This window comes from Panthera leo, chromosome B1 (assembly GCF_018350215.1).
Source record: "Panthera leo isolate Ple1 chromosome B1, P.leo_Ple1_pat1.1, whole genome shotgun sequence".
NCBI lineage: Eukaryota > Metazoa > Chordata > Mammalia > Carnivora > Felidae > Panthera > Panthera leo.
Window position 1 is genome coordinate 125,804,762 of NC_056682.1, and position 26,899 is coordinate 125,831,660.

Consider the following 26,899-nt stretch of genomic DNA (forward strand, 5'->3'; position numbering starts at 1 on the left):
CATGGGAATGCAACCCCTAGTAATCCATGGGCACACCACTAGCATAGAGGGAAAACCAGAAAACATGATCCCTTAAGACCTGTAATACCTTAGGGCCCAAGCAGACATGCTGTATGTCCTCAGAACAAGAGCAATTAACAATTAACAGCAGGAAGGCAGTTATCCCTCTTCTCAATTTGCAGAAGAGTGTAGTACACTGTCAGGGACCCAGCAGTAATGAGGACTGGTGGGTCTAGAACAAGCAGACAATCAGTCTGGAGAGGAGGAAATACCAGAGGTCAGGGACAGATCACCTTTATGAATGAACAAAAATATCTGGAGCATAGTGATAAACAGCAATGATTGGGAGTAACACCTTCCAACTGAAGGGGCCTATGTCAGCTGGGAGTGGGAAGGCGCTCAAGATAATGGTGGTCCTAGAGAATGGCAGCCTGGATTCAGAAAAGGCAGCCATGGAGAAAGCCAAAGTGTTGGCTCACAGAGGCAGCCTGTTCTGTGTGTAAACAAATGTGGGAACCCCTGTGGAATTCCAGTAATACTATGGGAAGAAAGAAACCTGAGAGGGGGATTCAAAGTCCTGTCACTGATATGTCTCCTCAGGCAAGGGAGACAAAAGCAAAAATAAACTATGGGGACTACACCAAAATAAAAACCTTTTTCACAGTGAAGGAAACCATCAACAAAACAAAAAGGCAACCTACTGAATGGGAGAAGGTATTTTCAAAAAATATATCTAAAAATGGGCTAATAGCCACAACACATAAGAACTTGTACAACTCAACACATACATACATACATACATACATACCCCAAACAATCTGACTAAAAACTGGGCAGAGGAACTGAACAGACATTTTTCTAAAGAAGACATACATATAGCCAAAAGACACATGAAAAGATATTCAACATCACTAAACATCAGGGAAATGCAAATCAAAACCAGGAGCTATCACCTCACATCTGTCAGAATGGCTAGAATCAAAAAGACAAGAAATAGCAAGTGTTGGCAAGGATGTGAAGAAAAAAGAACCTTCGTGCAGTGTCGGTGGGAATGTAGATTGGTACAGCCACTATGAAAAATCGTATGGAGGTTCCTCAAAAAATTAAAAACCACACTACCTACCATACAATAAAATATACAGAAATGCCACTACTGGGTGTTTACTCAAACAAAATGAAAATACTAATTCAAAAATATATATATGCACTCCTATGCTTATTGCATCATTATTTACAATAACCAAGATATGAAAGCAACACATGTCCAGAGATAGATGAACAGATAAAGAAGATGTGAGATATATATATACATATATATACACATACACACACACACACACACACACACACACACACACACACACACACACACACACTGGAACATTATTCAGCCATAAAAAAGAAAGAGAACTTGCCATTTGCAACAATACAAATGGACATAGAAGGTATTATTTAAATGTAATAAGAGAAAGACAAATACCATATGACTTCACTTATACGTGGAATCTGAAAAACAGAACAAATAGCAGAAACAGAACCATAAACACAGAGAACTGACAGTTTCCAGAGGGGAGGGGAGCTGGGGATGAGCAAATTGGTGAAGGGGAGTGGGAAATACAGGCTTCCACTCATAGAATGAGTAAGTCACAGGGATAGAAGGTACAGCGTATGCAATGAAAAATAATACACATAATTGTTAATAATGATACTTTTAATATTTTTAATGATCATCCACTTATCCACTTATATATCACCCGAGCTCTCTGGGCTCCTTCCTGAACCCAACTCCTTCCCTCCAACTAGAAACACTCAACATCCTCAATTTTGTTTTAATCTTCCGCCTTGGTATTCATTCATTCTCTCTCTCTCTCTCTCTCTCTCTCTCTCTCTCTCCCCCTCTCCCACTCTCACTCTTGCTCTTTCAAAGTAAATAAACTTAAAAAAAATATTTCCCCTTGGTTTTCCTATAGCTTGATCACATAAGTAAGGAGTCCACAAAAATATATTAGTTTTGCCTCTGATCAAAGTTTACATAATTGAAATCATGCTCTTTGCAATTTGTGACTTGCTTTTTTTTTTTCCATTCAACATTATGATTTGGGGTTTCAGGCAGGTAGGGTGAGATGCACTCATTTTCATTATTACGGTAACTCTACTATATACAAATAATGCCTAAATTATCCAGTCTGCTCTCTGTTGGGTTGTTTCCAGATTTGTTTCTATGTTTTTGCTATTATGCTATTTGTTTGTTTTCTCTACAAGGCTACAGTACGAAGTCTTGCACCTATTTCCCGAGGCATACAAGCAAGACTTTGTCTAGGGCATACTTGTAGGTGCTGAGAAAAGAGTGTACTTGGTTCAATTCCAACTTCCCAATTTACTGTACCAACTCACATTCCCATTACAATGTATGAGCATTCCTGTTGCTTCATATCCACACTGTTTAGGATATTTCAGACTTCTATATTTTTAACAACACGGTGGCCATAAAATATTATTCTAGCTTTAACTTATATTTCCCTAATTATTAAGGAGGCTCAGCAAATTTTCATGTTTATTTGGATTTTAACTCCTGTTCATGTTTATACTGGCTGATTTTACTTCTCTTATTGATTCACAGGATCTTTAATATATTCTATGCACTAAACCAATTTTTAGCCTTTCTTACTCTTTTACAGTGTCCTTTGATTAACACGTCTTCTTTTGAGTTTAATGCTGTTGAATTTATTAATCTTCTCTACGGTTTGCTCTGTTTATACCAAGTCAAAGAAATTCCCGTCTTACTGTAAGATAAAAAACATATCCGTTTCCAAATATTTTAAAGTATTGTTTTTCACAGTTGAGTCTTTCTTCCACACAGAATTTGTTTCTGTTTATGAAATGAGGGGAGTAGGGATCAATCTTAATTTTCCATATGGACAGCTTATCGCAGATTATGTTGGCAGCTAGGATTCATGGCTCACTGAGACTCAAAGGAAGAGAGGATCGATGGCTGGTGGTGTGTGTCATGTATGAAGGCATTAAGAAGCTGAAGCCTACAGTCTATCATTACAGATGATGAGAGATGGAAGAAACAGAGAGAGTTCAGGGAAAATAAAACCGATTTGATCAATTCACTCCACTCAAATTTTTATGACTTTCTCATAGTTTACATAACTCTCCATAGTCATGCTGTCATCACTTTACCCCATACGGTGTGAGACAACATTCAGTAGTTTATTTAAACTGGTCTGTGTTCCTTATAAACGCTTTATTGACATACCAACACAGCTTATGAAAACCTTTAGGAAAATATTACTATTACACTCTATACTGATTGAGAACTTTTTTGTGTGATAATTCAGTGGTTCTCAACTAGATTCCCACGTAACACCACAAGCTCACTACAGGTGCTCTGCCACTAAAATCATATTAAATTCTTTTCTCAATCTCGGCAACAACTAAATTAACTTCATAACATTTTCTCAATATTAACACTCTCATATTTTTTTTTCCTTAAATGACCTGCACCTGCTCCTCATTGATGTCTGGGATGGGTTATCACATAATGTTATGTTTATTTCTTCACATTTTCATATGCTATAAGCTAATCAAGTTTAATAACTACTCTGATAAGGTCAAAATACTCGCCTTTTCAGTCTGGGTCTTCAACTCACCCTCACATATTATTAATGTCTCCATTCATAAAATGCATATACTTGCTTCAAAGCATCTGAGGGAGCAAACGTCAAAAGAAAGACTGGGTGTGGAAATGTTTTTAGTATGTAAGACATTTTACAAACATGAATTAAAATTTATTATAATCTTAAATTATATCTTACAAATATGGGGCTAAGAGAGTCATGGAAAAAATCAACAGATAATTCCCAAAGGTCAGTTTGATCCACAGTTTTTATTTCTTCCATTTCTTCTTTAAAAAAAAAAAAAAACAGAATCCTTAACTTGACTAAAAATAAAATGTATTTGTTTAAGTGCCATTTCCTGCCTCACATAGTTTCTAAGAAAACTCCTGAGAAGCAAGCAGGCAAGACAAAGGTAAGAAGTTACTCTACAAGTAACTCATCTCCAAACAATACGAAAATATCTATTTTTTTAAGAGTGTGATCTAAAACTTCATGCCGTCCCAATGTGATTTATAACTAATGAGAAAGTCTGTTAGAGTCAAACTGAAATCAAAGAGTGTATACATTACAGCTGAAGATGTAACCAGCCTCAAAAACATTTTGGAGCACGACATGGATTTATTTGGAAGAATGTATTTTCCTAAGTATTTGTTTTGTCATTTGGTTGTCTCTTTGCAGAAAGAAACTTTGATAGAATTACAAAAGTAAGAGACGTGAAGGAAATGAGAGTAATATATTAAAATTAAGATTTAATCTTTTGGTTTGTAAATATCAACAGAGCCTTGCCTGGTCTGGACTGCTGTCACATTGGGGAACAGCTTGCACTGCTGTGCTACTTCTCCAACTTCTAGAAAACTGTAGGAGTAGAAAACTGAAGTTACCTATTTTGACAGAGAGAGAGTGAGAGCATGCGCACAGAGGAGGGGCAGAGAGAGAGGAAGAGAGAGAATCCCAAGCTAACTCCATGCTCAGTGCAGAGCCTGATGGTGGGACTCGATCCCACAAACTGTGAGATCATGACCTGAGCTGAAATCAAGAATCAGACGCTTAACTGACGAAGTCACCTAGGCGCCCCAGAAATTACCTATTTTAAAAGAAAGTCATACACTATATCATAAGATGTTCAGAGTCAGAAAGAGCTGGGTTCCAGTCACACATCTCCTACTTCCCAAGCTGTGTAATCTTAGGCATGCTTATTTAACTTCTCTGAATTTCCATTTCCTCATCGTTAAAACAAGGATAATAAAAACCATCTCACAGAGTTATGGTTAAATAAGATTTAATAACAAGGTTAAATAAGACTGTTATCATATGTACAAATATCCAACGTACAATATTGACCAAATTACCATTAGTTATAAAATGAGAGAATAAATGACTTTACAGAAATTGTGAAACATACTGACTGCACTTTGACATTTTATGATGGAAGTTTCTCTTACTTCCCAGCATTTAATATTGCTGTTAAGACTAGAAAATATTTCCTTGAAATTGCACCAAAAAAGGAGTTTTCTGACATAATTGAGTGACAGATGAAAGACCACAGATAAAGAAACTGTTGAAGTTTAAAGAAAAGCAGTAACATCTTGGTATAGATAGATGGCTAATTGGCTGAGATGCAATAGACACTTATGAACAAGATAAAAAATAACGAGGAAACAAAGGAAGAGGAGAGGGGAGAAAAAAGAGTGGGAAAATGGTAACAAGGGGTGAGGGTGGAGGGTTGGGTGGAGGGACAAGGAGGGAAGCAGAGAGGGGACTGATTGCATGATTGACTTCTGGCTGTATGATGATTCTGTGCTGGCCACCAGGTCATCCCAGGTCAGCCTGTTTGAACTGCCCCCCATGTAGAAATGAGCAACCTTGGGGCGCCTGGGTGGCTCAGTCGGTTAAGCGGCCGACTTCGGCCCAGGTCATGATCTCGCAGTCCGTCAGTTCGAGCCCCGCGTCAGGCTCTGTGCTGACAGCTCAGAGCCTGGAGCCTGTTTCAGATTCTGTGTCTCCCTCTCTCTGACCCTCCCCCGTTCATGCTTTGTCTCTCTCTGTCTCAAAAATAAATAAACGTTAAAAAAAAAAAAAAAAAAAAGAAATGAGCAACCTTTCAGTAAGTATGAGAGAGGCACAAAGGACGATTGGCCATCTGTGTGTTCCACATGCCTTATAGGGTTTGAGGACAAATGTTTGATGGTATATTCTATGTCTCTAAAAGCATGAATTAATGCCACTGATAATATATAGTTAATAAACAGAAACATATACCATATGTTAACATATAAACATATTTGGTTATTAAATATTTCATTATTAAAATCTAACCAAAATTTTAAAAATTGATTTTCAACCTCTGGACAGATCATATGCACTTTGGACTATTAAGAAATTGAAATCATATTAGTATAAATATCAAATTTATTTTATACTAGAGGGACCATATAGTATAAGGACAACTTCAAAATGATCACAAAACCAGCTCCCTTACTTAAGAATACACGGTTTCAGCAGACTTATTTTAAGCTCACATTGTGCTTTGGAAGCCGTACTAGTCTGCTTTAGACTACAACAGTACAAAAAAAAAATCATTCTAAATAATTGTCTATTTCCACCAATAATGATTTTAAAAGATTACATGTAGAGTATTAATGAGTAACTCAAAAGGTTATATGCATTGTATGTTGGCTAGTTTAAAACAAATAAAAAAAAATTGACACATTCAAAGAACCGTAGATCATTTCAGTAGAACAGTGTGTCCTAGGTCATTATGCTTTCCTTCTCTATTATTGTCGAGTTCGATTTGCCAACAAGCCTCTGACAATAAACACAGAAATAAATTTCAAGGTTAGTAAGCTAAACTACCACTGTGAATGATGACAAATTTACTGGTGAAGTTGAAACTGGCATAGAGAGTAATGTAAAAGAGAGACTCCTAGTGAAGTCAGTTTTACATACAAAAAGAGCAAATATTTATCTGGGGAATTAAAGTATGAAATTATATATGGAATTATGTTCCAACTATACAATGTGCAGTTCTAACCAACTTTATAGTAAAAGCAGAAAAATGATTGAAAAAAGGAGGGATACTGTGAATGACCTAAATTTTTTAACACTATTCATTAATAAAAATACTAACTCATGCATAATTTTCCAAGTAATAATACAATTAATTTACTTTCAACGGTTCCCAGACAGGGCTATAAACAGAATTCCAATGAAGTTTATGTATATCTGACCACAGACATACCAATGTATCAACAAAAGGACAGAGTAATCCAAGGCAAAAAAAAAAAAAAATCCTATATCATTGTTAGGCAAAATTGTTTGCCTTGGGTTAAAGAGGAAAACAATACAAATTACTTCATGGTTCCCAAATGTATAATAAACAATTAAGATTTCAAATGATGTCTTTATATAAACTTTTATGTATGGATTGACATACACAAACATCTATAAACACAAACCATATGTATGAGGTATGTCCATCCATAGGAAAGTAAGCTATACTCTTTTACATCAATCCAGGTAATCATTTAGTATACAAGCACAAAGTTCTAATGATGCCAAAATATCTAGAATTTCCTTTCCCGCTTTAAATACCGAAGCTTTATACCACAGCAACAACTGTTGAGTCTCTTAACTGAGCAACTTAAAATAGAGATGATAGCAAAGGATGCCAGTTAGGTAGACTCATTTCTCCGCTGAATGAAGCTTATAGTTAAGGAAATGGGAACCCAGACAGAACAGTCGTTTCCTGCTGAACTGGCGGCTCCTTGCCATTTTGCCTGCTAAGGTCATGAGCAGGTATGTGAGGGAGGGAATAGTGCTATGTCTTCAGCATATGATGGACAGCTGAAGTATAAATTGGCTTGCGATGGAATAAAATAATAAAACCATTAGAAATACTAACATTTGAAGAAGTTAAAAGACTTTTTTAGCTGCTTCCAAACTGGTTTAAAACTATAAGATTATTTCTGTCTATCCTACAACTTTGGTATCCTCAATGCTAATCCCAAATAATAAAAGGCTCCTCATATCACTGATTTCATTGACTTATCTCTATACTTTGAAAATCACTGTTCCTAAGCTCATTTTTCAAAAAATGGATGCAAGTTGGGAAGGTTCTTGCTATCTGACCCCTATAGATTCACATCTATTACCATATATGGCAAAAAGCATAATTTCTCTATTTGAGAATGCCTTCTTGAAAGGTGGACTTTGGCCCAATCTGACCAAAGTCAGATTGTGACCCTATCAGTTATTAGCTAGGTGAGTATCAAGCTACTTTACACTTCGGGGTCTCAGTTTCTTTACCGCGAAAAGGAGATGAGAATGTGTCATTCAAAGGTGTGTTAAAAGGATTAAATGAAATCATATTAGTTAAAAAGTCTTGGGAGAATGCCAGATAAATATCAAGAAACCACTTGATAAATGGTAAATATTATTAATGCATAATTTCTCCTCACATAGAATCATAACTTATTAGATCTGCTTTAATATAAGTAATATATTTAAAGCTTCTTTTCTACAATAATTTCAGGGAGCATGCAACTTAAATCCGACAACATTCTGACATGTTCTAATGCTTAAATCACATTTAACAAAAAGAACCTTCATGCACTGTTGGTGGGAATATAAATTGGTGCAGCCACTGTGGAAAACAGTGTGGAGGTTCCTCAAAAAATTAAAAGTAGAAATATCAAATGACCCAATAATTCCAATACTACATATTTACCCAAAGAACACAAAAACACTAATTTGAAAAGATAACATGCTTCTGTACATTTACTGCAGCATTATTTACAATAGCTAAATTATGAAAGTAACACAAGTGTCCATAGACAGATGAACACACACATATGCACATAGGTACATATGATGGAATATTACTCAGCCATAAAAAAGAATGAAATCTTGCCATTCGTGATAACATGGATAGATCTAGAGAGTATAATGCTAAACAAAATAAATCAGAGAAAGACAAATACCATATAATTTCACTCATGTATGGAATTTAAGAAACAAAACAAGTGAACAAAGAAAAAAAAGAGACAAACTAAAAAACAGATTGTTAACTATCAAGAACAAACTCATGGTTATCAGAGGGAAGGTTGATTGGGGGGGCAGGGGAGGCGGGAATGAGTGAAATAGGTGAAGAGGATTAAGAGTACACTTATCTTGATGAGTGATGAGCAATGAGCAATATATAGAATTGCTGAATCACTATATTGTATACCTGAAACTAATATAACACTGTATGCTAACTATACTAAAATAAAAACAAAAATCTAAATTTAAAATAAATAAATAAAATAGCCAAGATATGGAAATAACCTACATGTTCATTGATAGATGAATGCTTAAGGAAAATGTCTGTCTACAGAAAATATATGTCTACACACACACACACACACACACACACACACACACACACACACGAATATTACACAGCCATGAGATCTAGGTGCACCTGGGTGGCTCAGTCAGTTAAGCATCCGACTTCAGCTCAGGTTTATGGGTTTGAGCCCCGTGTCAGGCTCTGTGCTGACAGCTCAGAGCCTGGAAGCTGCATCAGATTCTGTGTCTCCCTCTCTCTCTGCCCCTTCCCTGCTCACGCTCTGTCTCTGTGTCTCTCAAAAAATAAACATTAAAAAAAATTTTTTTAAAGGATGTAATCTTGTCATTTACAACAACATGGATGGACCTAGAGGGTATTATGCTGAGATATATCAGACTGAGAAACACAAAATCATGTGATTTTACTCATCTGTGGAATGTAAAAAACAAAATGAACAAACAAACAAAAAGCAGAATCAGACCTATAGATACAGAGAACAAACTGTCAGCTGCCAGAGGGAAAGTGTTTAAGGTATGGGCAAAATGGGTGATGGGGAGTGGAGGACACAGGCTCCCAGTTATCGAATGAAGAAGTCACAGGAATAAAAGATAAAAGGCACAGCGTAGGGAACATAGTCAATGATACTGTAAGAGCGTTATATGGTGACAAATGGTAACTACACTTGTGGTGAGCACAGCATAAAGCATAGAGAAGTTTAATCCTTACGTTACACATCTGAAATGTAATGTAACACTATGTGTCAACTATACTCAAAAATTTTTTAAAAAACATGAACTTTTATTCAATATAAATTAAGAGGTAATACAAAGATTTAAATGTGAACCACAAAAGTGTAAGATAAAGGTGACTTCACAAAAAGTGGTAAAGCGGAATAATGAGTCAACCAAAATACTGAAGTACTTGTTTAGTAAATTCTTCGTGAATCACAGTATTAACAGTTAAACAAATTAAACCAAAATATCTAGAAAAATACTTTTCCTACTTCTAGATAAAAAAGAGTTTTCTAAGTTTCAAAGGAGATGGAAAAATACTCATTAGATTGAATATATATTTCAAAACATAAGAAAATCAAAAGGTAATCAAACGCCTGTGAAAACAGTAACAACTAACAACTTTAAAAGAGCAAGATCCTTTGATTTTTTAAAAAAATAAAAAAAAAAACAAACAAAAAAACCCTCTTCTAAACCAGTAAGAGAAATACAGCCTCTGAAAAAAAGAATAAGTATATAAATGGGTTAATGATAAAGAATAAAATGTTAATAACTAATGATTCCTTCAGCTTCAAGTTCACTAGTAATTAAAAATATAAAGTATCGCTTTTTCATTTTAGAAAAGACTTAAAAATTATAAATCTCTTAGCAAGCAAGAGTTTGAAAAGAGAGATAATATTGGTTTTGCCATGAAGGAGGTGGAAAGAGAAACCACAGGCTGAGGATGGGAACAGCCTTTAGGTATTTGCCCCCAAACTCTTTCAACTTAAAATATACTAGTGATTTTTTCCCAGGAACTTAATATGAATAAGAAGGAAAGGACCCAAAAAGCCCCAACTTCTCTGCAAGTGCAGGGGACAGAACAGAGGAGCAAGTCTTACTGCAAGACGACAGGTACAACACAGCCTATTTGCCCGTCCCTTTAATAGGGTTTACATTGTTAAGAGAGTCCCAGATAAAAGTCAATGTAATGTGAAAAATCACACCTGGTTCTTTTGTTTTAATCAAGATTTTTCCATCTTTAAATTAGAATAAGCAACTTAAATACAAAGTTATAAAACAAAATATAGCCATATATTCCCTATTAGAAACCTTTTAGATACAAAGTATAAAAATTTGTTTTTGCAGTTTCTGTCTTTTGTCTCAGAATTGTCTGCCATGTTGTACTGAAAAGGAGAAGAGTTATGGAGCTTAAATCTAGTGGCACAACCAAAGAGAATAGGGAAAATCAGGAAAACTAGAAAGGACACCCACGTGCTATGGTTATGAGTGGAAAAGTACTACATCCCACCAATAGTTATTAGCTTTAACTTTAAGGAGTTATGCAAAAATTCAAAGGAGTCTAACACAATACAATACAAAACAAAACACAGAGATATGACAACTTGGGCTTTAGATGCAATGTACAAATAAAAATAGAGCAATTATAAGCAGATTGGAAGGCCACAGTGATAAAATACTGGCCTTATAAGTGTGCGTTTCTTTTTTCTTTTTATAAAATATTTATTTATTTATTTTGAGAGAGAGGGAGAGAGAGAGAGAGAGAGAGAGCAAGCATGCCTGTGCCAGTAGGGGAGGGTCAGAGAGAGAGGGAGAGAAAGAATCCCAAGCAGCCTCCACACTTAGTGCAGAGCCCAACACAGCATTCGATCTCACAAACTGATCTTATGAACTGTGAGATCATGACCTGGGCCAAAATCAAGAGTCAGACGTTTAACCGACTGAGCCACCCAGGTGCCACTCCTTTTTTTCTTTTTAATAAAAATCTTAACTAGCCATTTTAAAAGGTGATGTTTGACAAATCACATGACCTCTTTGTACCACAACTGCCCATATCTATAAAATGAAATAGGTGAAGTAGAAGAACTTTAAGGTTCAGCTTCCATGATTAATCTATTCTTCTGCTCTCACGCTCTATGGATCCTATGCCATGTGTACCTACAGAAAAACTCCGATTGGAAAGTAAAGCTGCTAATAATAATATAGTAATACTTTAACATACTGGCAAAATCCTTTATGCCTCACTCCGACCTCAAAGTTGTTCAATCTCTTAGAGGGGTAGGAGTATTTTCTGCTTCTATTGGTTTGTTTTGCCATAATCTTGTAATACTGAGACAAGCTTGGGTTTCTCTCATCACTGTCTGATGGGCACTAAATATATTTCTGTGTCTATGACCAAAAAACAAAACAAAACAAAACAAGAAAATAAAAAACAATCCCACCCTTCCAGTGTTACAATATGAAGATCACTTGATATACCAGTGAGACGTATAACTTACAACCATCACTCCCGAGACACCTCCTCTACTGATTTAACTACTCTATACATGTGTGGGCAAAATACATCTGACAAGAAATTCCACATTGAATTATGGTCCATTTCAAGCAAATTAAAAGGCTTCCAAACTTTCCTATGAAAATATCAATCTTATTTTCATTCCTGAGACAGATACAATTCAAGGTTAAACAAACAAAAGAGTCCCATGTGATGTGTGGAAGAGGTTTGTGAGATTTCAACGCAGTGAAAACTTAAAACTGCCTGTTGAGTATACTAAGAAGTGAAAATCAAAATAAGAAAAGTTGTGAATTACTCTAAATTGTGCATAAAACTCTGTATTTGTTTCGATAATACAAAATATTTCACACACAAAGTAAGTTTTCTATCTATGGTGGAGAAGTAAAATACAAAGACAAATAAATTCTATTTCTGTTGAGTATCGAAAGTAAAAGAAACAGCTGCTATTTCTCTACTACTTTTTTAAACATTGACATCCTTTTCTTTCAACATTTCTATTTCGAGGAGCAAATTCTTCTGTCTGAAATGGAATATCACCCTTCAGTTTTGAAACTTTTTAAGCCACTATTTTCTGTTATTTCCTTAAATCCCTAACTATCTCTACAACAGAAGATAAAAGTAGGGAAGTATACCTTTATCAGTCATACTGGGAGCCATTCCACTCTGTAATTTTCCACAGTACATGAGGATGGACCCAACCTCTCCAAATATTCTCTCTGGGCCTTTTGGAAGGGATAACACTGCCTTCAGTTTGCTAGGGCATAATTTAACTTATCACACATGTAAGAGCAGCAATTAGCTGTTTTTGTTGACAGATTTCATCAAATTCAACAGTATCTTTGAGCTATATATCCTGAATTTGTATGTGCTAACCAATATGATTTTGAACTTTATTATTCAAATATAACTCTATGGGTCCAACAGGTATCTACTTGCTGGATAAACACACATACACACATTATTGTGATGGTGCACTTAGAGAAACAAAATAACCTTTTAACACATTGTTATTCTTTAAAAAGCATTTATCATTTACTTGAGGGGTTTTTCTTCAATGCTGTCCATCAAAGTTGTGAAATACATTAAAATAAGAAGTCTATAAAGAAAAGTGGGCTTAAAATAAATACAATAAAGGTTTTCTTTGGTTCAAGTTCTTGAGTGTCTATTGAATGCTATGTCTTAGAGGAACACGAAAGAATAAAGTTTAAAACTTGGCTACGAGTAGCTTACAACTTCATGTGCAAAAAAGCAGCACAAAACGTTCTATAAGGCTTTGCAAAGTTCTGTGACAGAGGTCTATACAAGAGGCCAAACCAAAGAAGCTGACAGTGGACCACCAGCAAGGTGCCTGGAGCTGAAAGGCAAAGACCAGGAAGAAGGTTTTCAAGATAGAAACAACATAAACAACTCCAGAAAGGAGTAAAATAGTACAGATTGTTTTGAGAAATACACAATGTTCAATATTGCTGGAGCATGAAACAGAGGGAAGGGGAAGACTCATGGGTGAGCAAGAGAGTCCGAAAAACAATCCAGAAAGAATAGCAGAAGATCAATACAGAACAAAAGTAGCAGGTAGATCAAGAAGAGAGTCTTTGTGCCAAGAAGACTGTATTGAGCAATAGAGAGCCAAGGAAGAAAGGGCTTTAGTAGGAAGTAAAGTGTTCACTGGGGTGGGAGATTGATCCTTCTAAGGGTAATGTAGCAGATAGACTGGTAGTAAAGGAGGTTAATAGTAATCTTTCAAATAAATTCACTAATCTTACTTCAACAGACAGTTAACACATGATATGAAAGGTCTTACAGTCTTTCTTTATGATATGCCTATATTTAAAATGTTGTTTACAAATATGATAAATAACCAGTATCAGGATTGACATTAAAGCCAAAATTAATATTGAGAAGGTATTTCAAGTCTTAAAATACTCAATTAGGCTTCAACCAAAATATATTCCATTTTAGACACTGTCAACCAATGTCACAATTTTTCTATTTGCTTTCTTGGTTAAAAGGACGATTTTCTTTGGTTTCTTTTTATTGTGCTAATTTTATTTGGCTTGTTTTCTGCCCAAAGTTTCTACAGGGTACTTCAGAACAAAAGACTAAAAGGAATTAAAATAAAACCAGTAAAAAAAATACTGTAAGAAAGTAATATCATGTATTTACACAATATATAAAGTGAAAAAATAAAAGATATTGAATAAAGAACTGAAATTATAATCTTGATCATAAGATACTGCCCAAAGGCAGTAGCAAAGAAAATTTTAATTGAGAAATGCCCACTCTAGATCAACAGTGGTTGCATTTTCAAAATAAACATACTGTTGTCCAAACCAAAATCAAACCCATTAAGAAACTGGTAGGCAGAACTTGAAAAGGACATAGGAAAAGCTTGATTCAGAGGCTAAAACAAGCACTAAATGAATGTTATAATACAGTTTAAATTTAGGTATGAGATTACCCTTAAAATATTTCTGAATTCAGAGAACTGATTTTGAAACATTCTGCATTACTTTAGAAATTATAGGAGATTCAATAAAAGTAATATTCCACAATGACTGTCCTCATCTTAAAATAGATTTACTTTACATTTAGACTTTTTCCACCTGCTGTTCTGGATGTGGTTTATTCTATGTTAGAATTAGCTGGTTCCTGAATATTAGCCCTAACACGAAATCTGTGCCAGAGTATTAGTTTGTCCTTCTATCTCGTTTGGCCTATAGTTTCAGCCCTGCAAGAAAATTTAGTTTTATCTTTGTTTTGAACTTAAATATGTAACACAGAAAACCCTTTGGAGCTATAATCAGCATCTATAACCTAACCTGAAAATTTTAAATATCATGCTAATGCTTATAGTCCCATAATTTAAAAACCAACGACAGGGAAGCTTTCACTAGGTCAGTAGATAAGCTTCCCCTAGTTAATGCCATACTTCCAGTGAAGCAACATATTTATTTTCCATGCCCTGCGTAGTAGACATAAAACATACAAGTTTATAAATTGCATGGGTGTTCTAAATCAGAAAATAATAGAAAACAATTTATTTCTGTCCTCTTGAGCACCACTGCCCTTAATGTTAATCTGGGATACACAACACAATGACAAATAAATGAACATCCCACGGCACTCTGAACACACGGAGAAACGTGTCAAAGTGCTAAACGTGCTGAAAGGAAAACAAACTACCAGTGTGTAGCAAAACATGTTAATTTAATGACTTTAATAGGGAATCACTTTTTTGTAAGGAACCAACTAACAAGTCGACTGGACAGATAAACCCCGCCAAACACGGAGTCTTTTGCATCTTGGATTAAGAAGGCTGTTCTCAACTTTTCATCATTCCCTGTTCTCTCTGCTCCCAAAGGTGGTCCTCAATTCACTTTTGTGCACTGTCATATGGACGTGGGCGTGCTTTTAGAAAGGACCCATGTTGTTCGTTCACATTCACCGATGATACACTGATACGTCTACTTCTGCACATGTTCATGTGAGTTTTTCCCCTATTCCAACTCTAGACCACTCATCACTATAACCTCACTCACAGTCCTGTTTTAATGCTGATACGAAAGCAAACAGGACTTTACCAATCAGAAGACTTCAAGTTTGGCAGAACGAGGAAACAGAAACTTGCTGATAGGACACGACATGAGATCAGCGGTGGAGAACCTTTCCCACAACCCCCGTACTTGCGTGTATTCTGATCGTCCACAGCCTCCTTAAGGGCCATACACAAAACTGCACCGCCACTGAGAACATTCTTAAGCAGCTGGCAGCCCCTCCTTACTGGCTTTAGCATGCCACACAGCCCTTTGCCTACTGATGCAGGGCAGCCAACAGGGAGAGGGAGTTTACGAGTCAAAGCGAGACTGAACTGGCTAATTACTTACCTCCTCACTTATGGCAGGCTTGCTCCTTTAACTTTTTGTTTCCTCTCTTGTCATTGCTCAGCGGTGAAGGGTTGTGATTCAGCAAAAGTCTGAACCTGACAGTTAAAAAGAATCCTTTTAGGAAAAAATACTGGAAGTGAATGTCCCCCCCCCACTGTAGTCTTTCTTCCCTTGCCCTCCGTGTGCGTGTTTCTCTCTCGCTTTCTCTCTCTGCAAGGCAACTACGTAGTGGTCTATAAATATTGACCCTGACACTTGCTCAGTACGCTAGCTGCTCATGGCACAGGTCTGTGTTACTGAACACCGTGGTAATACTCCGGCAAAGTTCTCAGCTGCTCAGACAAAGCTGTGGATTGGCTCACTACCCGGCAACCCTGTGCCTGCCTGGAAATACCATTTTGCTGCCAGCTTTACAGATGCTATGGGCCTTTCCTGAGGCCCAAATCAGGCACAGAAGGGCAATTATGAGGTTTGTCTGAAGAAACAGTTTTCCTCAAGCAGGTGAAGAAAGCAGGGAGGGAGAGCTGGGTGAAGTGAAAGACAAGAAAGGAAATACTGCCTTTGTTTTGGCCAAACAACATCACCTCGACCCCTTCATAAAACTTACACCTAAATGTCATTTAATCAAGCTTTATGAAACTGAATTACTACATACTATGAATGACCAAAACACAGGAAAGCATTTTTTAATTGTTTTTAATATTGCTTCTCATTGAGTAAGGCTGCTATGATGGAGTAATTAGTCACAAAAAAAATGTTTCAACACAGGTAAGTTCACTTCCAGAATGATAAAAATGCACTGAAAACCATCATTTTAATCAGATTGAATAATATATCTGGTGAAAGAAGCGAAAATATAATCTGAAAATTATATGACTCAACGTATTATATTAACTACCCTTAAATGTTCAATCATGACAACTTGAATTATTTTACTTTATTTTTATAGATTAAGGACAAAATCGAAGCCATGACACTACATAGTTTGCAGGTGATATGAATGAGGTCAGCATTATCTATCTATATCACGCATAATGTCCACAGTATGAACAATTAGAAACTAAAGTCTGTATTTTCTATTCTTCTTGCCTAGAATAATTATATGTTTGCTTTACTGCAAGTTTGTTTCTTGAGTAAATCAAGAGAAAAGAAAATTTTAGAAATAATCTGGTCACTGACTCATTTTACAGATGAGAAAACCGACCCCCCACACTGGTTAACTTATCCATGGTCACATGACAAGTTTGCCGCAGGGCCAAAACCAGAGTCCTTGTCTTACTGCTCCTAAGCTGTGCTCCTTCTATTACAAGAGTGACTGTTAAACTCATTTTTATGTTCAAAATCCTATCTTCATGTGAAGTTTTACTGAAAACCTTACCAGGAAGGGCAAATATTAAAGCCAGAAAAATAACCAGCATGAAACAAAAATGACCTTTTATAATTTGACTCCCCGCAAAAAGTTATGTGCAAGAATTAACTTTGTAACGACTAAAATCCACCTCTGTTCCATCCAATAATTAGTATTTGCCCAGTAAATTAACTTACTCTCAGGAGAGGTACATAGCTAGCTGTTGGGGAGGCAAAGATAAAACACAGTTCCTACTCTCAAGGACCTTACAGTCCAAGTTCAGAGAAAAACAAGCTAATGACAAAACAGTGCATTTGTGACGATGAAGACCAGTAGAGGCGGTGAGGGGTACTGGAGCACGCGCACCTCATCCCATGTGAAGATTGAAAATGTATTTATCTGTTTATTAAGCCAACCATGTATGCATTCAAAAACCGTTCTTCCTGTGCCTAGCGGGGACCTCAGAGAGCCTTCAGTCTCCAGTCTGGGCTGGGGAATGTGGTGGGATAGATGGAGGGATGGGGGCTAGGAGAGTATAGAGAGGAGAAACAACAGTTTTGTCTGAGCAGGAGGCATTGGTTGGCGGCTCCCGGGCAGACAAAGTCAGCTCCACGGGGGGGGGGGGGGGGGGGGGGGGGGGGGAGCGGGGGGTTCAATGGGGGATTTCTCAATCAAGGTCTCTGCATATTATAGCAGGGGTGGGAGGCAGTGAAGCAAAGACAGAAAGAATAACACGATAAAGACAAAGAGGCAGGAAAAAACATGATCCAGAACTTCAAGTAGTCTTTCTTGCTGGAGCACACAAGGTGAAACAGGAAATGGTTAATTTTTTTTAAAAGGATGAGAAGGATAAGAGCAATGAAAAGTTTTAAACACCAGGTTTAAAACCTTGGGTTTTATACATCGTGCTAGCAGTCTTCAACTGTTTTTGGTTACAGACCTTTAAAAGACTTTTAAACTATGGAACTACTCACACATTAGCAAGTTAACATGAACAATTTTTCATCTGTGCTGATATAGGTACATGCAGAGAATTTAATTTCTACTCTGGTGAAATACGGACATTTTAAAGTAAAAGTTATAAAGATATTAAATGGAATATAAATCCATAGTAATTTAATGAAACCATTATCCATTTAAATAATAAATTTATAAAATCTTCTAACAGCTGAAAATTTTACATTACTGTTTTCATTTTTTTTACTTTTATTTCAATTTCACCACCACATAGAATTTTTATGCAATATATTTTATAATTAAAAGTCTTTTATTGTTTATCATACTTCTCTGTGAGAAAAATTTATGGCATTAACTGAAATTTTACAATTGTTAAGTTTTCTATGACGCCAGGGCAATGCATCACAGTAAAGGTTGGGATAGATGAAAGTGTGACTTTAAGAGAAAGATTGTTATGAAGAAACCACTGCTCTTAGCCAGATCAATATTAATAAAGAGTTTATGTACAAGCTGAAAATCTGGACAATGACTCCATCAAACCATATATTAAAATGTTAAGTGAAGGAAACCGGTCTGAAAAGGCTATATACTGTGTGATTCCAACCATATGACACTACTCTGGACAAGGCAAAAACTACAGAGACAATAAAAAGATCAGTGGTCACCAGAAGTTTGGGGTGGGTGCAGGATGAGTCAATGAAGCACAGGAGATTTCAGGGCAGTGAAACCATTCCGGACGACATGTAACAGTAGATGCATGGCATTATGCACTTGACAAAACCCATAAAACTGTACAACACAAAGACAAAGCTCTAATAAAAACTGTGGACTTTAGTTTAAATCTCTTCCCTTGTCTTCCTGAAAGCCATGTGTTCTAGAAAAAGTATTATTATTTATTAAGCAATTACCATCAGTAGGGGGGCTTAGAAATATTAACTTTAACACTTAAAAACAACCCTAATAGATGAGTATGCTTTTGCCTTTTTTTAAGATAAAGAACATGAGTTATTAAGTGGATGGTCTGAAGTCATCTAACTAATAGATCCGGGATTCAGCCCAAATCTGTCTGACCAGACTCCAGTACCACATACTGCCTTTATATCAGTCACTTGAAAACTGGGTAGACACTGCCCAGGTCAGGCAAGGAAGCGGACTAAGCAGGACCTTCAGAAAGTCAGAAAGGAATGAAAGAATTGTATGCTGCATTTCTCTCAAGGAACTGCTAGATATTGAGTATTATAGGGTAGCAAAAAGAAGAGATTAACAAAGTAATCAGTGGAAGTCAATGGAGAAAATTAAAATAACTGTTATGTGCTATTAAGAAGAACTTAAAGGGTTTTATCTTCAATTTGGTGGGTAAGGAACACATGAAGAATTAAGGATGAGAAGACTCAATACTGATAAAGTATTCTTCCCAACTTTACGGATTCAATGCAACCCCAATCAGGACATTATTTTGTAGATATGGCCAACCCAATATTAAAGTTTATATGGAGAGGCAAAAAACCCAGAGTAGTCAACACCAACATTGAAGGAGAACAAAGTTGGAGGGCTGACACTACCCACTATCAAGACTTACTATAAAGCTACCGTAATCAAGACAACATACTGTTAGAGAAAGAACAGACAAACAGATCGATGGAAAAAAATAGAAAACCCAGAAACAGACTCACACAAATATAGTCAACTGATCTTTGACAGAGGGACAAAGTCAATAAATGTGGCAAAGACACTTTTTTCTTTTCTTTTTTTTTAATATGAAATTTATTGTCAAATTGATTTCCGTACAACACCCAGTGCTTATCCCAACAGGTGCCCTCCTCAATGCCCATCACCCACTTTCCCCTCCCTCCCACCCTCCATCAACCCTCAGTTTGTTCTCAGTTTTTAAGAGTCTCTTATGTTTTGGCTCCCTCCCTCTCTAACCTTTTTTTTTTCCTTCCCCTCCCCCATGGTCTTCTGTTAAGTTTCTCAGGATCCACTAAGAGTGAAAACATATGGTATCTGTCTTTCTCTGTATGACTTATTTCAACAAATAGCGCTAGGACAATTGGACATCCATGTGCCAAAAAAAAAAAAAAAAAAAGAATCAAAACAAAAGCCTTATACCCACCACAAAAATTACCTCAGACCTAAATGTTAATGCAAAATTATAGAATTCATAGAACATAACATAGGAGAAAATCTAGATTACTTTGGGTATGTCAGCGACTTTTAGACATAACACCAGAAGTACAGTCCATGAAAAAAATAACCCATAAACTGGATTTCATTAAAATTAACAACTCTCTGGGGTGCCTGAGTGGCTCAGTCAGTTAAACATCTGACTCTTGGTTTCGGCCCAGGTCATGATCTCATAGTTTCATGAGTTTGGTCCCCGCATCAGGCTCTGTGTTGAGGGTGCAGAGCCTGCATGGGATTCTCCCTCTCCCTCTCTTTCTGCCCCTCCCCTGATTACGCTGTCTCTGTCTCTCTCAAAATAAATAAATAAACTAAAAAAATTTTTTCTAATAAATAAAATTGAATAAAATTAATAACTCTACAGAAGACAATGTCAAGACAATGGAAGATAAGCCATAGGCTAGGAGAAAATATTTTCAACACACATCTGATAAAGGATTGTTAACCAAAGTTTACAAAAACTCCAAAATTCAGCAATAGGAAAATAAACGCATTTTTAAAAATGGCCCAAAGACCATAACAGATACCTCACTGAAGAAGACACGCAGTTTGCAAAAAAACACATAAAAAAGATGTTCCACGCTGTATGTCATCAAGGAGATGCAAATTAAAACAACAATCAGATACCACTATACATCTATTATTAGAATGCTGCAAGATCTGGAACACTTGACAACACCAAATGCTAATGAGGATGCAGAACAAAAGGAACTTTCATTCATTGCTGGAGAAAATGCAAAATGGCACAGCCACTTTGGCAAACCGTTTGGTGGCTTCTTATAAAACTAAACATACTCTTATCACAACACCCAGCAATCCCACTTATTGGTATTCACCCACAAGAGTTAAAAATGTCCACACAAAAATCTTCACAGGATGTTTTTGGAGATTTATAATTACCAAAACTTGGAAAAAATCAGGATGTCCTTCAGTAGACAAGTAAATAAACTGTGGTATATCCAGACAAAGGAACACTATTCAGTGATAAAGAGAAGTGACCTATCAAGACATGTAAAGACAAAAAGGAACCTTAAATGCATATCACTACATATTTCCACCCATATGACATTCTGGAGAAGGCCAAACTATGGAGATAGAAAAATCTACATGGGGGGGGGGGGCGGAGGTGGGGTGGAGGAAGGATGAATAGGTGAAGCGCAAAGGATTTTTAGGGAAAAAAAAACTCTGTATGACTTTATACTAGTGGATACATGTCATTATACATGTGTTGTTCAAGTCCAACACCAAGACCGAATTATAAACTACAGACTTTGGTGATTATGATATGTCAATGTAGATTCATCAGTTTAACAAAGGACCAATCTGGTGGGGACTTGATAATGGGCAAGGTTATACATGCACAGAGGCAGAGGGTATACGGAAAAATCTCTGTTCCTTCCGTTTTGCAATGAACCTTATTCTGCTATTAAAAAGCCAAGTCCTGAAAAAGTCAAAGGTGGCTCCTCCCTCAGGGAGTTGGGTCTTTGTCAAGGCAGAGGTTACAGAAAGAACAGGGAGCTAAGAAAAGAAGATGCATTTAGTCTTTGAACATGATGAACTGTGTTATAGCCAAGTGAATACAGTCAGTAAGCACTTAAATATATTAATCTATAATATAGGAAAGATGAAGATTGCAGCAATTCAGTAACCTTCTATTCATGTTTTCCTGCTTGAAACTTTTTTTCACCATTAACCTATTCTCAACACAGAAGCCAAAGCAGTCACTTAAAGATATCAGAGGCGCCTGGGTGGCCCAGTCAGTAGAGCATCCGACTTCGGCTCAGGTCACGATCTCGTGGTTTGTGGGTTCGAGCCCTGTGTTGGGCTCTGTGCTGACAGTTCAGAGCTCGGAGCCTGGAGCCTGCTTTGGATTCTGTGTCTCCCTCTCTCTCTGTCCCTCCCCCACTCATGCTCTGTCTCTCTCTCGCTGTCAAAAATAAACATTAAAAATTTTTTTAAAAAAATCAGATAATACTCGTCTTCTATAGAAAACAGAATAAAAGTCCAAGTTCTTATAATGATCCATAAATCCCTACTTGATCTGCCTCTCATTCGGTCTCTGACAACACTGACTACAGTCCCCCTCGTTTTCTCAGCTCCAGCCACTTGTTCCCCTATTATTCCTTAAATGTACCTGACAAGTTTGCCCTTGGTGTCCTCCTATTTGCTGTTCCCACCCTGGTATGTTCTTGCAAACAGCTTCATGGCAAACACCTCCTTCACATCTCTTTTCAAATGGCACCCTCTCAGTGAAGCCTACTACCACCATACTATTTAACACTGCAAACTTCCTTATTGTCACTGCCTGTTTCTTCCCAATAGAATTTAAGTTCAATAACATAGATTTCATGTGCCTAAAATGAATCTCACACAGAATAAATGCACAGTAAATAGGCATTATATAAATAAATAAAACATAAATCTGTGAGACATATACCAACATAAGTGGCTCCTGAAGTCAGTAATAGTAAGTAACTCCAAACCAACATTTAAAAGGCAGGTCAAGGGGCACCCGGGTGGCTCAGTCGGTTAAGCGGCCGACTTCAGCTCAGGTCATGATCTTGCGGTCCATGAGTTCGAGCCCCGTGTCGGGCTCTGTGCTGACAGCTCGGAGCCTGGAGCCTGTTTCAGATTCTGTGTCTCCCTCTCTCTGACCCTCCCCGTTCATGCTCTGTCTCTCTGTCTCAAAAATAAATAAACGTTAAAAAAAAATTAAAAAAAAAAAATAAAAGGCAGGTCAAGGGGTGCCTGGGTGGCTTAGTCAGTTAAGCATCCAACTTTAGCTCAAGTCACGATCTCAAGGTTCGTGAGTTTGAGCCCCGCGTCAGGCTCTGTGCCGACAGCTCAGAGCCTGGAGCCTGTTCCCGATTCTGTGTCCTCCTCTCTCTCTCTGCCCCTTCCCAAGTCATGCTCTGTCTCTCAAAAATAAATAAAAACATTACCAAAAAAATTTTTAAAAATAAATAAAAGATCAATGAAGAGAAGTCCATGAAGCTTGTAAAACAATGATGAATGTAAATAGAACAATGAGAAAATGAGAAAAAGGGTGATGAGGATGAAGTAGTAGAGAGGGAGTGGCTGACAATGTCACCTGCCATGGGAAGATCAAATATGAAGGGGTTGAAAGAGCCTATTACACACAACATTCAGAAAGTACTCTGATACTAAAGATCTCTGAATGGTACCATCCTCAAAGGGTGAATTTTATGGTGTATGAATTATATTTCAGCAAAGCAGGCATGAAAAAAAAGAGAGTACTAGTGGCTGAGCTATCTCCATTGGAGGCAGAAGGTAAGCAAGGGAGGTGAGACATGAAATAGAAACTCTCTTTCAAAAATCTGGCCATTAAGAAAAGAAAGATGAGGGTGATGATTTAACACCACAATCAAACAACTCGTTATGGCATAAAAGTGAGTGTTTTGAAGTCAAGCTGACTTGAATTTTCGTCTTTCTCAAGTTACATTGTAAGTTATGCAACTTTAGTATCCTCATTAATAAAATGAGTTTAAAATTAGTACCTGTGTGACTGGATATCAGTATTTCATTTCTCTGCCTCGCAGAACAATATTTCATTGCACAGATACACATTTTACTTATCCATTCATCAGCTGGTGAACATTTGCACTGTTTCCACTTTTGAGTTATTACGAATAATGCTATGAACTTTCATGCATAAGCTTCCGCATAAACATATGTTTTCATTATCTTTGGATAAATACCTAGAAGTGAAATTTCTAAGTAATGTGGTAATTTTATATCTAACATTTTAAAGAACTGTCAAATTGTTTTCCAAAGTGGTTACACCATTTTATATCCCCAACAGCAATGGTGAGGGTTCCAATTATCTGTTTTTTTTTTATTACAGTAATACTTGTAAATATAAAGCAGAATCTCATTGTGATTTTAATTTGTATTTCCCTAATGACTACTAATTGAGTATCTTGTCTAGTGCTTATCGGCTTTTTGGATATTTACTCTTTACTTCCAGTAAATATAATTTCAGAAAACACTAGGACCAAATAAAACTTAAAACTTATTTTCAAGTGCTCGGCAAAGTTGTACCTGGCACAGGCATAACAAGTAACTTATTAGCTAAAGAAATAAATATTCTAATAAACAAATGAAAGATTAGGAATTAAAAATACTTGATTTAGTGGTATATCATTTCAATTTTCAAATAACTTAGTTCGAATTCCTATACAGTCTAATAGAATTTTCAGTGAAGAAAAGAAACTTTTTAAAAAATGCAATTACAAAGCAAATGTACTAATCCTCTGTTTAGTATTATGACAAATACCTACTTAATATTTTTAGTTTGGTCATAATAATGTACTCCATCAGATCAATAATAAAGTACTCCATCAGAAACTGGACTTATAATCCAATCATATTAATGCTTTAATTTCATGCTTCTTTGAAGACAGAGGTAAAAAAGCAAAAAATTGATTAAGTAGCAAATGACTTAAAAGTATGTGTTGATAAGCTTAATCAGATATGAATACTACAAATATACCCAACACTATAAAGAATGAGACACTCCTCAGGGACAAATGTCTACAAGGAAAATATTAGTAATCCAAGTTTGTTGTCATTTTTCAAAAAGACCTGTGGGAATAGGTGCCTTTCAATGTAAATGACTCTGGAGAAAGGAAATTGACTCTACATTGTGCCTAGTGAGTAGCTAAGGATGGGCTGTTTTCTCCTTTATAGGCCCTACTGTGAGTCCCATCACACAGAGTCACTTACCTTTAACTCTAAGGTTCTTTGTTCCCAAGTAATAAATACTTTAGGCCCCCAGGAGCCCACAGGAAAGTCACACAACCTACTAACCTACTAACCCTACAACCAAGTCTACTAACCTTTACTGCTGCTAGTTTAAGTACTTATCTATCATTAGTTTTGAGAAGTATTGACTGCACAATTAATAAACAGATCATTTGTTCTTTTCAACTAGAACAATGTTGTATATAAATTGCAAAGAAGCAAACTAAACAAGGAAACCACAGCAAAGAATGCATGTCCTTTTTAACTTTCATTTGGTATCACACCAACTAGTGCCCAACTAAACTAAAACATTTTATCATTTATAAATAGAAATTGTTTTGAAATTCATAGTGTATAGAACACATATAACCAGAGTAAATAATAAAGCTCAATTATATTTCATAAAATAAGGTAATAACAAAGAGCTGAAAAGCATCATGGATATAAACTAATTTTTATACTATCATTGTTGCTAATTGGACCTATATTAAAACTATATTAATGTTTCTTCATGCTTAATAATAATAGCTTAGCTCATAACTATGTATCAGTATTTCTGTTTTTCTCTTAAAACCACATATATATTTTTTATCATACTGAGGAAAATCTCAAACGTGATTTTTAACATAATATTTGTAATATAATTTCAGTAATTTTCTACTTTTAAAATGTGTACAGTTCTTAAAACCATATCTTTAATATTTATTTTCTAAAACTAGAGAACTAATTCACAGTAATTCAAAGTTTTCTACTATCACTCCAAAATGGAAACTTAAGAATGTCAGTAAGAATCTTCATGATGATGAGAATTTTTAATTCCATTAATCTCTGAATTGCTCTAACATCCAAATGACAGATATTATCCCACATCTGAAACAACGGTTTTTCTTTCATCATAAAGATGTAGCTATCTCTCGATATTCATAGTGTTTTCAAGAACAACCCATTCAGTAGACCTTTTCATTCATGCAGATACCTATAATTATCAACATGATATTAATGTAACAGAAGAACACTTATTTCTGGAAAAAATTACAGTATATTTTGTTGGGCAGTGGAAATGGAATCTCAAGAAAGCCGTAAGTGTCCTCTGCAGGGAAGGAGCAGGGAAGGTGGTCGTGAAATCACCCACACCAGAGGGATTTCAGTCAGCTGAAAGGAGAGAGTAGGAAAGATTGGGGTCAGGGTTCCATAAAACAAGCTAATGCCATACATTCCTTACGATAGAGAGTGAAAAACCCCAGCCAGGAAGGATTCAGAAAAAACTCACTCAATGGGAGAGGGAACCACCTGTCAACCACAATTAAGCTGACCTTTTTTATTATTCATTAATCATATGGCAATAGCCTATAAAAATACCACTGAAAGATTAAATTTAACAGGCAATGAAAATAGCCAGTCACATTAAGTCTGATCATCCATAAAAGAAAAGAAAAACAATACTGGTTTATTTTAGTGCTCTATGATGAATCTGCTTTCATATGGAAGATATAAACTATGAAACTAAGGAATATAATTATTCATGTTAAGGCCACATCTTTTTCTAGTCAAAATATATTTCAAAAAAATGAGAGAAAATAAAAAGAAAACAATAAAGCAAACTAATTTTATTTTTTTATTTTTATTTTTTTTAATTGTTTAATGTTTATTTATAATTGAGAGACAGAGACAGAGCGCAAGCAGAGGAGGGGCAGAGAGAGAGAGAGACGCAGAATCCGAAGCAGGCTCCAGGCTCTGAGCTGTCAGCACAGAGCCCGATGCGGGGCTCAAACCCACAGACAGTGAG

General features: G+C 36.2%; 1 protein-coding gene across 3 annotated transcripts in view; it reads right to left on the minus strand.

The window, feature by feature from the left end:
- The window catches only part of BMPR1B (bone morphogenetic protein receptor type 1B), a 412,316-nt gene that overhangs the window by 143,908 nt on the left and 241,509 nt on the right, over window positions 1–26,899 (minus strand). For 2 of the 3 annotated variants that reach the window (XM_042935858.1, XM_042935857.1), the window contains exon 3: window positions 15,864–15,958. The gene's annotated coding sequence lies outside the window, so the exon portion shown is untranslated. Of the gene's footprint in view, window positions 1–15,863; window positions 16,122–26,899 lie in introns of those variants that run through there. The other variant, XM_042935859.1, reaches the window with a different exon arrangement.